Raw genomic sequence first — 15,560 nt, 5'->3', positions numbered from 1 at the left:
AGGCCGGCAGCTGCTGAAGAATGAGAAGAGACTCCACATAAGAGAGGCAACGTGTGTACGTGTGTGTGTGTGTGTGTGTAAGACTGTAAGGTTTGTCTAAGTTGCCCAATTCCTTGCACCAGTCTAGCTCTGGCTGCACTGAATTCTTGTGGGAAAGCAGGATTCTATCTGGAGATGTGCTACTTTGAGACAGGCTGTCCCCGGCCTCACTCTTGGCCAGGGTTTAATTTTCATTTCTTTTTCTTAAGCCCTGGAGGAAGCTAGCAGCATGGATCACTTCTGGTTCCCTTTTCCCTGGAATAGATTGGCAGAGCAGAGCCTACAGAACCATAAAAGCAGCATTCTGTGTGGCACACAGTCTATGAATGTGCTGGGGTGGGGCCCTGAGAAGTGGACGCAAGCAACAATTATAGAGAGGGGTAAATCAGAAAGAAATGCCTGTGCAGTGTTAGTGAATCTTCTGTCAGAGGTGGCTGGGCTTTGAGAGGAGCAGCTGACTATGGAATCAGTGAGTCTCTGGGAGAGAGAGGGTGCTGAGAAGAGGTGAGAATAGGAAAGAGAGGGGGCCGTTGCAGGCTGAGGAAAGGCTGGCAATAAGCAAGACTTTTTACATATTAATGTGGCAGTGCTGGGGCGGAGTGGCACTTGCTGAGTGAGCACATGAGCAGCAGCACAGCAGTAAATGTGTTTGTGTGTGTATCTGAGCCACTGGTTGATAGTATGGTTATCTCATTATTTGGCAACTGGTTCAACATTTGATTAGTTGGCAAGCAACTAATATATATCCTATCCTGGTCTGATGAAACCAAACTTGTGGGGGGCCCAACAGATTGCATGGATGGAAGGGGGATTGCAGCTCAGTTTGCTCACCCCTGGTCTAAGGTGTGCTGTAGTTAGTTATTTAGGAAAATATGAAATTTGTTGGAGAATTTTTGTCTCATTTCTGCCAGGCTCCAAGTCACATGATGTACCTCGCAAGCAGGCCGATACAGTACGGTGCGCTCCGATGGAGCGCACTGTTAACTGGCATTTGGACGCGCGTTTTCGAGGCGCTAGCTTTACCCCTTATCCAGCCAAGCCACATATTTTACTTTAAGAAATTTTAGCGCCTACCCAAAGGTAGGCATTAACTTCTGCCGGCGCCGGGGAAGTGCACAGAAAAGCAATAAAAACTGCTTTTCTGTGTACCCTCCAACTTAATATCATGGCGATATTAAGTCAGAGGCCCCAAAAGTAAAAAAAAGTTTAAAAAAAAAAAATTTAAAATGGGCCTGCGGCTCGCGGGTTGAAAACCGGACGCTCAGTTTTGCCGGCGTCCGGTTTCTGAACCCGTGGCTGTCAGCGGGTTTGAGAACCGACACCGGCAAAATTGAGCGTCGGCTGTCAAACTCTCTGACAGCCGCCACTTCCATCAAAAAAGAGGTGCTAGGGACGCGCTAGTGTCCCTAGCGCCTCTTTTTACCGCGGGCCCTAATTTAAATAAATCGCGCGCACAGGAGAGTGGCCTGTGCGCATGCCGGGAGAGTAGGTACTCTCCCGCTGTCCCGCGTGGTTTACTGTATCGGCCCGAAAGTTAGATGGTGTGGTTTTGGGAGCTGTTGAAGCATGTGCTGCGCAGAGAGAGATAGATTTTAAAAACATACGCGCGCGTACTTTTGTTCGCGCACCAGGCACGAACAAAAGTACGCTGGATTTTATAAGATACGCGCATAGCCGCATATATTATAAAATCCCTTCCCCTACCTAACGCATCCCCCCCCCCCGGCCCTATCTAGACCCCCCCCCTACCTTTATCGGAGAAATTACTACTGCCTCCGGGCAGTAGTAACTTACGCATGCCGGCGCGGCAGGCCCCGACACAGGCCGCTGTGTCGAGGCACTCGGCCACGCCCCCGGACCGCCCACATGCCCCCGGACATGCCCCTGATCCCTAACCGTGCCCCCTGGCCACGCCCCCGACTGCCCCTTTTTGCAAGCCCCGGGACTTACGTGCGTCCCGGGGCTTGCGCGGACCGTCGAAGCCTATGCAAAATAGGCTCGGCGCGCACAGGGGGGGTTTGGGGTAGGTTTTCGGGGGGTACGCGCGTATCTTATGCGCGGACCCCATTGAAAATCTACCCTACAGTGCACAAGCAAGTCACAGATGTCCTGTGGGCCAGTTTTGAAAAATATCCCCTGGGCTGATATTTTCCTGCAATTTAACACTGCACATTACACTGGGTTTTAGAATGTGTACTCCTATTTTGTTTGCTGGAGAGGGGTGCTTTGATTTGTATTTTCCCTTTAGGATAAATGTATACTTTCATGACTGATTTTTTTTAATGTACTGAAACTTTCCTGTTATTTTTCGTGATTAAGTTTTAGGATATTTATAGAAAATATTTATGTATTTATTGTGAATATTGTTTATGTTATTCACCACTCTGAGTTTTTTCAGAAAAATCAGTAAATTTATTTATTTATTTATTTCACATTTTTCTATACCGAGCTTCATGGTTGAATACCATATCAGATCGGTTTACATCGAACGAGGGATAGAAACTTGTAACAAAAAACGGAACAATAAGTTATAATCAGAAAGAGAGCAAGAAAGTTACATTGAACAAGGACTATAAACTTGGAGGCTTTACAGCTTGGAAGTAAATAGAGTAAAAAAGGCCCGAGCAGAGCCGTAACTTAAAATCAAAAGTCATAATGAGCTCAGTTCGAGCAAGATAGTTTAATTGCGGAGGTATTGGATAAGAGGCATCTCAAAGAGGCATGGTTCCATGGCTCGTGAGTAGGATGGTAGATTATTGTGTGTCTGAAGGATCCAAGAAGGCTAGTCGGAACAGCCAAGTCTTAAGTTTTTTTTTAAAAGTTAGTAGGCATGGTTCCAACCTGAGTTCTGCAGGAAGGCTATTCCAAATGTTTGGACCTGCTAGAGAAAAGGCTTGGACCCTGGTCGAAACTAGGCGAATGGTTTTGGTTGGAGGGAATTGTAACTCTCCTTTGTGGATTTCTCTAATCGGTCTGTTGGATGTATGGAGTTTGAGGGGAAATTCAAGGTCAAGATAAAAATAGTTATGGATGGACTTGTGTATCAGGGTGAGAGATTTGTGAAGGACTCTGTGGTAGACTGGTAACCAGTGAAGGTTTCGGAGAGTGGGTGTAATATGATCTCTTCGGTTGGTACTGGTTAAAATTCTGGCAGCAGCATTCTGTATCATTTGAAGAGGTTTGGTGGTTGAGCTGGGTAGGCCAGTAAGAAGAGCGCTGCAATAATCTATTTTTGAAAATATTAGGGATTGCAGAACAGTTCTAAAGTCGTGGAGATATAGGAGAGGTTTGAGTCTTCTCAACACCTGTAGTCTGTGGAAACAATCTTTGGTAGTCGAATTGATCATAGTCTTTAGATTAAGGCGGTTGTCTAGAATTACTCCCAAATCTCTAACTTGAGTATGGGTGAGTTGGAGACTGTGATGGGTTTGTGGAGGATGGATGTCTGGGATGGAAGAGATAAATAGTAATTCAGTCTTAGCGGAGTTGAGGACCAAATTTAGATTATTGAGGAGATTGTTTATAGATTGAAGGCAAGTTTTCCAAAGTGAGAGAGCTTTAGTGATGGATTCTGTAATGGGAAGCAGAATCTGAACATCGTCAGCATAGATGTAAACAAATTTAAACAAATAAATAAAACAGTGGATTGGATGTAAACGAGATTTATTCACATTTTCTGAGATGTACAGGTGCTCTTCTTTTTTTTTTTTTTTTAATATAGGATATGTATAAATGTTTGCCATCAAGAGGAGTGACTCAGGTCTTACAGATCAGCAATTTTCTCTGAAATGCCTTGTTCAAGGAAATGGATGCAGATAGCTCTTAAATTCTATATTGAGGCGACACGCAGCAACCATTTGCCCTCTGGCTCTGTAAGCAATCCTAAAGCTGACAGACTAATGCTCCAGAGTACAAAGTCTTAAATGTCAATTTCATTTACCCAAGTATGAGATTTCAATTACCGCAGTATTGATTGGGTCAATGTCTCATCAGGATATGCTGGCGAGGTTAAGATTTTAGATGCCATAAATGACTGTTTCATTGAGCAGTTGGTCCTAGAACTGAATAGAGGAGCAGTAACTTTAAATCTAGCCTTCAGTGGAATGCACTTCCAAATACAAGGTGTTACTATGGTGGGGCCTCTAAGCTATAGTGGTCATAATGCAATCAAATTTGACATAATGAATGGAGGGAGGATATTAAATAATAGTTAATGCAGTATCATATAACTTTAAAAAGGGAGACTATGATAGAATAAGGAATTTACTGGACATTCATCAAGCCATGTTAGAGCTCTAACAAATGAATATAACATGATATTTTGCATCTCCCCACCCAGATATCCTCCCCTATTACAATGAACTTCTTTGCATGCGATTTGAATGCATTAATAATGCAAATGCATGCAAGGAAGGTCATTAGTAGGCAATTTGATGCAAATATTTTATTGCGACTGACCAAGAAGGTGGTCAGCTGTGATAAAATAATAACACCTTCTAGGAAAGCATTAGATGTGTGGTGGGAGGCCCAGGACACTAACACAGGTCCCAAGGCTCCTGCTGCACATTTAAAGTGGCCATAAAAAAATAAGCCAATATCACAGCCAAACAGGGAGGATGAGTGGAGTCAGTGCTAATCCCCATGTCAACCCAAGGCTGTCAGTTTAAGCGGCCCAACTCCCCCAAAATTGAAAAATAAGTAGAAAATATGTGTGCAGCAGTGGCCCCCTGAAGTCTAAGGCCCCCAGCCCCCCCAACATCATCATCAACTCCTCAGCCTCTGACTCTCCCTAAACATCAACTCTCCATCCCGCACCCCAACCTCCCCAAAGCATCAAGAACTTCCCCCAACCCCATCAGCATCATTATCAACCCTCCAAACCCCTGAATATCATCTTCAACTCCCCAACCCCCTGCCTCCCCGAAGTTTCAACAACCCATGTAGGCTGGGGCAAGGTCAGGTAGACACCAGTTTGGAAAATGGCATAGACCAGGCTAGGTATGAAGGTGTACCAGAACCCATTGCAGTAGCCAGTTCAAGCTAGGGGGTTCTGGAGGGGGCAGGGGTGAGGGGAGGGGATGGAGGAGCATGTGGAACAGCTTTTTTTTGAGGGTGGGGAGTTGATGATGTCAGAGAGGGTGGGGTGGGTAATTGATGCTTCATAGAGGCTGGTGGGTGGGAGTGGGGAGTTGATGATGGTGGGGTGCTGGGGGTGGAAAGTTGTTGATGCTTTGGGGAGACCCAGGGAGTGCGGGGTGGGGTGTTGATGATGATGTTGGTGAGGGTGAGGGTGAGGTGTGAGGAGTTGATGCTTTGGGGGCAGGTGACTTGATGATGATATCGGGGATGGGGGTGGGGAATTGATTCTTCAGAGGGCTGGAGGGTGGGGCATTGAGAATGATGTCAAGGGTGGGGGTGAGGAGTTGTTGATGCTTCGGGAGGCCAGGGGTGGAGAGTTGATGATGATGATGTCAGGAGGCTGGGGGCTTAGACTTCAGGGGTGCCGCTGCCATCACCACATATATATTTTCTACTTATTTTTCAATTTTGGGGGAGTCGGGGCTGCCTTGACCGACAGCCCCAGATTGAACTGGTGGTCAGCACTGACCCCTGCTCAACTTCCCCATTTGGCCATGGTTTTGATTTTTGGGGCCAACAGCTCTTTAAGGCGATGGCAGTTTTGTCAGGTTGGGCTGCCTCTACCATACAGCCAAATGCTTTCTCGGGGGAGGTGCCCCACTATCATGAAGAAACCCCCCCCCCCCCGCGATAGTGGGACCCTTCCTGTGAGAAAACATTGTAGCTTGATTAATCTAGGTCTTAGAAAAAAACTAAAAGAAGCAGTTGCAAAATATTAAACGTTGCATGAGGTCTGGTATTGTTTAGAAATACCATCTAGGAAGCCCAGATAAAATGTATTCCCTGCATTAAAAAAAAGTCTAAGGAAGTCTAAATGGTTTAATGTTTGTTGCGCGTCCCATCCACACTCGGCCAGTGCACGGGCCTGCTCACCTCGCTAGCTCCTCTGCAGGTCATGGGTCAGCCTCCCCAGCGGCAGCCGTGAGCTCCTCCAGGCCTCGGCATCCCACAGTGGCAGTTGCCTTTCCACTGCGCACCAGGCCTCACGCTGGAGTTCGGCATCCTCAGTGGCATTGGCCACGCCCCTACATGCGCACGCGTGTACCGCCCGGCCTCTTGTAGGGCCAGGGGCAGGTCCTAGCTCCATGGTGCGCCCTGATTGAACATACTACATTAGGAAGTTCCTGTCTGCACTTCCTTGCCTTGGCAATTGGATCTGCACTGTATGTGTACTAGTTTGCCTCCACGTTCACAGTCTTGTTCCAGTTTTGTTACAGCCTTGTTACAGCCTTGTTCCAGCCTTGTTCCAGCATCCTACTGTTCCAGCGTCCTACTGTTCCAGCCTGTCTGTCTGTCCTGTCTCTCCAGGTAGTACCTTCGGACTGACTCTCTGGTACTTACCTCTGCCTGTTCCATTGACCATTCTGCTCGGTGCTTGGATCTTGACCTCTGCCTGCCTTCATGACCTCGTCTGACCTCTGGAACCTGACCCCTGCTTCATTGACTACTCTCGGACTGATTCCTGGTATTTGACCTCTGCTTTGGCTGACACTCCTTGGACTGATCCTCGGAACCTGACCCCGGCTGCCATTGACCATGTCTCTTGATTCTGGCTTTGTCCCTTGCCTTATCATCGCCTACGCTATATTGGCCTTCCATGATTCTCCAGGCCTACAGCCTTGTGACCAACCGCGCTCCCTTGCTGCTCATGGGCATGCCTCTCTACTACCTCTCCAGGAGACCCTGCAAGGCCACCTAAGTCCAAACGGCCTAGGTCCCTATGGGCTCCACAAGATACATATTATAAACGTAAAGTTAATCTTTTTTATAGTACAGAATAAAATCATTTTTGAATAAGAAGGGTTTGCTTGGTGCTGGTTGATGACAAGTTTTTTCGTAGACTCGGTTGGTAATTCTGTTGAGTGGATGTTGTGATGCTTGATTGTCAATGTAGACTTTGTAAAACAGACACGTTTTTAGATCTTTTTTGAAAGTTTTGAGGTTAGGTTGGGTTCTTAAATCTTTTGGGAGGGAGTTCCATATTTTAGGGCAGGCGATTGAAAATGCTCTTTCTCTGGTTGCTGTCAAGTGAATATCTCGGATGGGGGGGACTGTTAAGCGGCCTGTGTTGTTAGAACGTAAGTTTCTTTGAGGATTCTGGGGGGTTATGTTTAAACCAATTTGACCTTGATGTTCATTGTTTAGTAATTTGTGTATGATGGTCAAGGATTTGTGTTCGATTTGGGATTTAATTGGAAGCCAGTGTAGTGAAATCAGTATAGGGTTATGTGGTCATTCTTCTTTGTTCCTGTCAGAATTCTGGCTGCTGAGTTTGCAGAATTTGGAGAGGCTTGAGGTTGGAAGATGGTATTCCAATCAGTAGGGAGTTGCAGTAGTCGATGGTTGAGAATATGAGTAGCTGTAGTACAGTTCTGAAGTCATAAGGGTTAAGAAATGGTTTCAGACGTCTTAGGGTTAGTAGTTTGTGATATCCTTCTTTGATTTTGTTTGATATATGGTTCTTGAATGAAAGTTCTTTGTCAATAATTATTCCTAGGTTTCTGTGTGGGTGACAGGGAGTATTGGGTTCATTTGATTGTCGAGTATGAGTTGGGGTGGTGGTGTTGGATTGGGTTTTTTGCCCATGAGGATTATTTTAATTTTGTCGATGTTGATTATGAGTATCAGTGATGTTAAGTGATGTTAAAAGATGTTTAATTGAGACAAGTAGAGCAGATGTTTCTGTGTACGTTTCTTCAATTGAATTTGGATGGGAATTAGAAGTTGAATGTCGTCAGCGTAGAGGAAGTGGGTGATTCCACTATCTTTTATAGTTGGCAAATGGGAAGAAGGTATATGTTAAATAGAGTGGCCGATAACGCTGATCCTTGAGGAACTCCAGTGTTGAGGCTAATCTTTTTGGATGGGTTGTTGTTAATTGATACCTGGTAGGTTCTGTCAGATAGATAGGATGAGAACCATTGTAAGGTGGTGTCAGTTAAACCGATTTCAGTCAACCATTCTAGGAGTATATTGTGGTTTATTGTGTCGAAGGCAGGTCAAGGAGTATGAGTAGGTATTTTTTGCCTTTGTCGAATCTTCTTAGTATCGTGTCATTCAAAGAGAGTAGGAGAGTTTCTGTGCGTAGGTTCTTTCTAAATCCATTTTGGGTTGGTGATAGGATGTTGTTTGTTTCAAGATAATCATCAAGTTGGGAGTGTATGACTTTTTCGATGATCTTGGCTATGAACGATAGGTTTGAAATATGGCGGTAGTTTGCAAGGATTTCAGGATTCAAGTTGTTCTTTTTTAGTATTGATTTGATTACTGCAGATCTGAGGCATTTGGGGTAATTACTAGGGATGTGAATTGTTTTTGAACGATTAAAATTATCGTCAGATAATTTTAAAATCATCCAAAATCGTTAGAGTGCACGATACAATACAAATGCCCCCGATTTATCGTCAGGGGCATTTGTATTGTATCGTTAAATAGGGCGCGAGAAAACCGGCACACCAAAAAAACCCTAAAACCCACCCCGAACCTTTAAAACAAATCCCCCACCCTCCCGAACCCCCCCAAAATGTTTTAAATTACCTGAGGTCCAGTGGGGGGGTCCCAATGCGATCTCCCTCTCTCTCTGGCCACGGCTGCGTTGAGAAATGGCACCGGTGGCCCTTTGCCCTTATCATGTGACAGGGTAAAGGTAGCGCCAGCACCATTTTGGTTCCTGGCTCCCGACGTCACGCGTGCAGGAGATTGTCCCCGGACCCCCGCTGGACCCCCAGGGACTTTTGGCCAGCTTGGGGGGGGCCTCCTGACCCCCACAAGACTTGCCAAAAGTCCAGCGGGGGTCTGGGAGCGACCTCCTGCACGTGGGCCGTATTGCCAATCTTCAAAATGGCGCCGGCGCTACCTTTGCCCTCACTATGTCATACGGGCGACCTGGTTTAGTGTCTATGCGTAGGTCATTGAATAGAGGAATTTTCTTTATTATGGATTGAGCGTTGACGAGTATGAATGAGAGTAGCATATAATTTGAGTATTGGATATATGTGTTGTTTTTGCTGTTTGTTGGTTGTTTTGAGGATTAGAGGGTGTGTGCTTCATTTGTGCTGAGTGATTTTTTGAGAGCGTGGGTTTTTTGTTTCGAGTTGGGAGTTCGTTTGTCATGTTCAAATCTTCTGTTTGAAGTTCCTTTTGTTTGTGCGTCTATTGTGAGCGTTGTTTGTAAGAAGAGTTGATAGAGGGAAATTAGTGGTTGTATGTGTTGTGAAGGTGGTTTGTCGGAGTTAATATAGGTATAGGTAAGGGGAAAGGTGTCTAGTTGAGGGAATTAGAGGGAGAGCTGAATGGGCTGCGCGAAGGGGCGCGCAAAGGGGCCTGCTCCTTTGGACGCGCTCCTTCGGCGCGCGATGCATGGCGTGTGGTGCCTGTGGTGAGTGCAGATTTGAATCACTCACCCGGCTCCTCCTCTGACGTCAGGGGGCGGTCCTGTCATCCTGGTTGGGCCTCAGCTTGTCGGGCCTTGCCACTGTCAGGGTCAGGCCCCTGCAGAGTCGGGTGTCGGTGGTGGTAAAACCCAGCTCCTGACAGTGTCCGTGTGGTGTCCTGGTCCCTGTGTGTTGGTAAGTAAGGGAAACCAAATCAAACAGCCTTCTGGAGTCAGAGGGGGGGTGCCTGGGGTGAGTGTAGATTTGAATCACTCACCCGGCTCCTCCTCTGATGTCAGGGGGCGGTCCTGTCATCCTGGTTGGGCCTCAGCTTGTAGGCCTTGCCGCTGTCAAGGTCAGGCCCCTGTTGTGCCGGATGTTGTCAGGATCGGGGAGCCACCTCGCTGGGCTCCTCTGATGTCAGAGTCAGGCCTCTGTCAGCCAGTCCCTGGCACTGTCGGGTCAGGCCCCTGTGGAGTCGGGTGTTGGGGGTGGTAAAACCCAGCTCCTGACAGTTTCCGTGTGGTGTCCTGGTCCCCGAGTGCTGGTAAGTAAGGGAAACCAAACCAAATGGTCTTGCCATATTCCTTACATACTCAAGTACTGAAGTCTAGTATCAAGAAATTCTGGCCAGTGTTGAGCATACATCCAGTTTTTCGTTAAGCTCCTATCTTTGCGCTTACTGGAGCCAGTAATTTAAAGGACCGATTAGTTCATTTGGCTTTCTATTTAACAGAACCTAGTGAAGAGTCGAAAAATCAGAAAGGATTTATTCCCTGTGGGGTTTGTAATGTCTCAAGAATACCATATTGGGCACTGAGATAGTAATATCTCAGACACAAACATCTAACATTTCCCAAATGTTATTTTGCAATACAATAGGTGTGATTTATTTGATCCGGTGTCCATGTAATTTAATATATATTGGAAAAACTACACGAAAATTTAAGACACGCATTCAGTAACCCTTCAGCGTTATTCGTTGACACAAAAATGAAGCCCCCCTAATGGAACACTGGGTGACATTGCAACATTCTCTGGAAAACCTGAAAGCAGTAGCATTGATTCAGCATCATAAGTCACCCCGTGGTGGGGATTTTGACAACAAACTGATACATTTAGAACAACGTTTGATTTTCAGGAGTACTATGGTTCCCTAGGGACTTAATAAGGAAACTGAGCGGTCCCACTTTTATTAAAGTTACCCATATATTTACAGATAACCATTGGTGAAATGCAGAGTTTTGATTATATGTTCAAATACATTATGTTATGATTCCTGCCCACAGAGTTTCCCCCGCGAGCAGGCCTTTCACCTCTTGTGCTGCCCTTCCCTTCGCGGCACGGAGCCACCGATGTTCTTCATGGCAGGAGCCACAGTCAGCTTGTCTTCTTCACAGCGGTAGGAGCCGCGGATTTCAGGGTGCCTCTCCAGCCCGGTGGGCCCTGTCGCCGTGTTTCATCGCAGCTGGGGCCGCCGACGATGTCTCTTCATCTTCGCGGCCCAGAGGCCACAGTCCCCGGTCTCTCCTGGTAGCCGGAGCCGCCTTCGATCTCTCCTGCAGCGGCAGGAGCTGCTGCCAACGACGGGGCCTACTCCTCGGCCCAGTTCTGCTCGCTAGGGACGCAGCAGCAAGCGTGGCCGCTGTCCTTGGTGCTGGACTTCCTGTTCCTGTCTTCCTAGGTTGCGGGCCACGCGTCCTTCTGTGATTTAAATGGCCCGTGGCCGGATATGCCCCGGGCCCCACCTGATGATGTCTTTCTGTCTCAGCCCTATAAGAGGGCTTCACCTTCAGTCCTGCTTTGCCTTGCATTGGAGTTCTTTGCTCCTGGAAGTCTCATTTTCCAGCGCTCTATCAGGTCTTCATTCTTCGTTGGAGCTCCATGCCTCGTCTTGCTTCCTGAGTCTTCGTTGCTTCCTGTGGTTTCCTGATGTTCCATGTCTTCATGTTCTGAGGTTCCTAGTCCAGGCTTCCTGATGTTTCACTTCCTGATGTTCCAGGCTTCCTGATGTTCCACTTCCTGATGTTCCGAGGTTTCACTCTTCCTTTGCTTGTTTTGAGTCTTCTTGACCCTTCTTGACCCTCCAGCTCCTTTGATTCTCCAGGTGACACCTTGTTGGGGTAAATCCATATCGTCGGTTCCTGTTTTCGTCATTGGAGTTTCGTCTCAGCTGGATTCCCTTCCTGTGCTTGTCCCGCTCTCCGTGTGGTCTGTGACCAGCCTTTCTAGGCTGTGTAGGGTGCGCAGTGGGACAGGGTGGCCCATGACCAGCCCATGGAGTCAGCCCGTGTTGGTGGGCTGTGTAGGGCACCCTGAGAGACAGTGCCACTGTCTGAACCTTCCCAGCTCCTCGTCTCATCGAGAGTCTTCCAAGTTCCTCGCCTCATCCAGAGTCTTCTCGTCCATGTCTTGTGTCTTCTATGTCACAAGGCCTCCATCTGCCCTCATCCTCAGTCCAGCCTACTGCTTCTTGCTGATACTCAGCAGCAGGTCCGAAAGGGCTGGGAACGGTCGGAGGACTGTTCAATAACCAACATTGCGTTGTTGGTCTTCCAGAAGCATGCAGGTCCAGCAGAGGGTCAGACTTTGTCTTCACCCATGCTGGGACACGCTTTGCCAACCCTCGGTGCTGTCTTGGATTCATCTGGGTTCATGCTGAGGCCCAAGGGTACACAATGCCCTCGAGTTGGGATCGCTCTCCTAGTGTTCCCAAAACAAAACACATTGGCTCAAGACTGAGATCTCTTTATGGTGACATTCTATATATATTTAAAATTTAAGAAACAGAATAAATATCTCACATGGCTTTCTATTTATTTTAGACAGTTTTCTCTCCATGGACAAAAATGCATATTTTGTATCCGAATAACAGAATACTTTTAGTTTCTTCTCCAGCTCTGTTGTTTTGTTACCTTGTGGTTCCTGATCGAATGATTGTTGAATTCTTCCTAGCAACCAATGACGCCAACAAGTAAGTAATTAATTGATTGGACTCTCACTTTTCAAAATCATAGGAAGTCAGCAGCCAAGCATAATTCAAGATGGTGATTTAAACCTATTCACAGCTCTACGAAAAGTAAGTACCCCGGAGGTCTTTTAATGATTGTTTTAATGTCGGAACATAGATGGCTTAAAATGTTTATTTACCATATCCAAAGTACTTTCGAGCCCCTGAAGCAGGCAGCAATGTCTGCCAAAATGCAGTGCGGTGTCAGGCATTAGAGGAGCATGGAGAGGCAGCAAGAGTGAACAAAAACAAGCTGGCAAAGTTATACAAATAAGATTCTCTGAGCTCCTCATTTTGGAAACACAAAAGTGGTTTCACTTTAGAGATGTTAAAAGATACTCTTAAAAGGCCATCAAAAATAATCAGTCTGAGACTCAAATTAACTAAATATTGAAACAAAAACTAAAAAATGTATAAGATGTTTGGATAAAGAATTCAACTTTAAGAATAAAAACGGAGGGAATACAACTCAGCAAGTCAGACTCAGAGATTCTCTTGCTGTGTATTTCCCACTGGATAAACCTCAGGAAAAAGGGTACTCAAGATCCTCACATTTGTGACTTGTGGTTATATTTATATTAGCTACTTGTGGATAATACCAAGATCTGCAACAGAGTGGAAATGCCTGAAGGAGTAGAGAGAATGAAAAGTGATTTATGAAAGCTTGAAGAGTGGTTGAAGATTTGGTAGCTAGAATTCAGTGCCAACAAGTGCATCTGGGAAGCGGTAATCCAAAAGAGCTGTATGTGATGTGGGGGTGAGGGTGGGGAGGCTGATGTGCATGGACCAAGAGCAGGATCTTGAGGTGATAGTGTCTGGCAATCTGAAAATGGTGAAGCAATGTGACAAGGTGATAGCTAAAGCCAGAAGAATGCTGGGCTGCATAGAGAGAGGAATAACCAGTAGAGATGTGAATCGGAACCGATCCCGGTTCCGATTCCGATTCACATCATTATTTTTTTTTTGTGAGGCCCAATTGCGTTTTTGTTCATCGGCTGCGCCCGAGCCAATAAACAAAAAACCCACCCCAACCCTTTAAAACTGACCCCTTATCTTCCCCCACCCTCCCGAACCCCCCCAATTCTTTTTACAAATACCTGGTGATCTAGCGGAAGTCCTAGGAGCGATCTCCCGGTCTCGGGCCGTCGGCTGCACTAATAAAAATGGCGCTGATTGCCCTTTGCCCTTACTAGCGGCGCCATCTTTAAAAATGGCACCAGCCATCCAGTGCTCCTACCATGTGACAGGGACCGGTCAATGGCACGGATACCCTGTCACATGGTAAGGGCAAAGGGCCATCGGCGCCATTTTTATTAGCACAGCCGATGGCCCGAGACTGGGAGATTGCTCCCGGGACTTCCGCTAGATCACCAGGTACATGTAAAAAGTTTTGGGGGGGTTCGGGAAGGTGGGGAAAGCTAATGGGTCAGTTTTAAAGGGTCAGGGTGGGTTTTTTTTTATCGGGCCATCGGCGCCATTTTTATTAGTGGCAGCTGATGGCCCGAGAGCGGGAGATCAGTCCCGGGGCTTCCACTGGACCACCAGGTACATGTAAAAAATTTTGGGGGGGGTTGGGAGGGTGGGGGAAGGTAAGGGATTCATTTTAAAGGGTTGGGGTGGGTTTAGGGGTTGTTTTGGTGTGCCGGTTTTCCCGCCCTCCCCCCAAATAACTCCCGTTAGTGGACACTAACCCGATTAACGATTTTTTCACGATAAATCGGGGGAATTTCTATTGTATCGCACTCTTAACGATTATTGACGATTTAAAAAATATCGGACGATATTTTAAATCGTCAAAAAATGATTCACATCCCTAATAACCAGTAAGAAAAAGGAGGTGGTGATGCCCTTGTACAAGTCCTTGGTGAGGCCTCACCTGGACTACTATGTTCAGTTCTGGAGCCGTTATCTCAAAAGGGATAGAGACAGGATGGAGGCAGTCCAGAGAAGAGTGTCCAAAATGGTTTGGGGTCAGTATCATAAAACCTATGAGGAGAGATTGTAGGATTTGAATATGTATACCCTGGAAGAGAGGAAGTGCTGGGGAGATATGATACAGATATTCAGAAATCTGAAAGGTTTTAATGATGTACAAACGTCAAAGCTTTTCCATTGGAAAGAAATCAGTAGAACTAGGGGTCACAAAATGAAACTCCAGGGAGGACTTCTCTGAACCAACTTCAGAAAATATTTCTTCATGGTGATGGTAGTGGATTCCTGGAATGCCCTTCCCGAGGATGTGGTGAAAACCAAAACAGTGAAAGAATTGATAGAGACATGGGATAAATACTGTGGATCCCTAAAGGCTGAAGGATGGAAATGAAGAAAAGAGCGCATGAGAGTGACTCACTGGTGTGGCGGTTACTACCCTTAATCAATAAACCTTGATACTGTTGATGCAACTCCATCATTGCTCTCTGCTTCAATGGCAGGGGGAAAAGGGTAATTGGATTCAGACAGAACCAACAAGCCCCCCCCCCCCCCCGACTTTTATGGTCTGGGGAACTGATGTGTAGACATGGGGGAAAAAAACACAAAGCTGCTTCATCATTCAAGTCCATAAGCAAAGCACATGAAAAAGCACAGTCTGAATTTTCAGGAAGGCTCATCACTCAGTAAAAATGTTGCTAGCAGTAAATTATTATGGGTTATCCTATGTCTCGGGGATAATTGTACAGAGCAGCAGTTGCTACCCTTAAGAGAAACATGGGATAACCTGCACAGTGCGGTGGATACTACTATGGGAGGCTTTCTGGGCAGACTGGACGAACCATTTTGGTCCTTTTCTGCCATCATTTCTATGTTTATGTTTCTATGTTACCTGAAGACTGGAGAGTGGCTGATGTGATGCCAGTTTTTAAAAACAGCTCCAGGAGTGAGCCTGATGTTGGTATTGGGCAAAATGGTAGATGTTATGTTATAAACAAAATCACTGACCATATAGACAGACATGGCTTAATGGGAAAGAGGTAACTTGATTTTTGTAAAGGGAAGCTGTG

The sequence above is a fragment of the Rhinatrema bivittatum genome, chromosome 3 (assembly GCF_901001135.1).
Source record: "Rhinatrema bivittatum chromosome 3, aRhiBiv1.1, whole genome shotgun sequence".
Taxonomy (NCBI): domain Eukaryota; kingdom Metazoa; phylum Chordata; class Amphibia; order Gymnophiona; family Rhinatrematidae; genus Rhinatrema; species Rhinatrema bivittatum.
Note: the sequence above shows the minus strand (reverse complement) of the source record.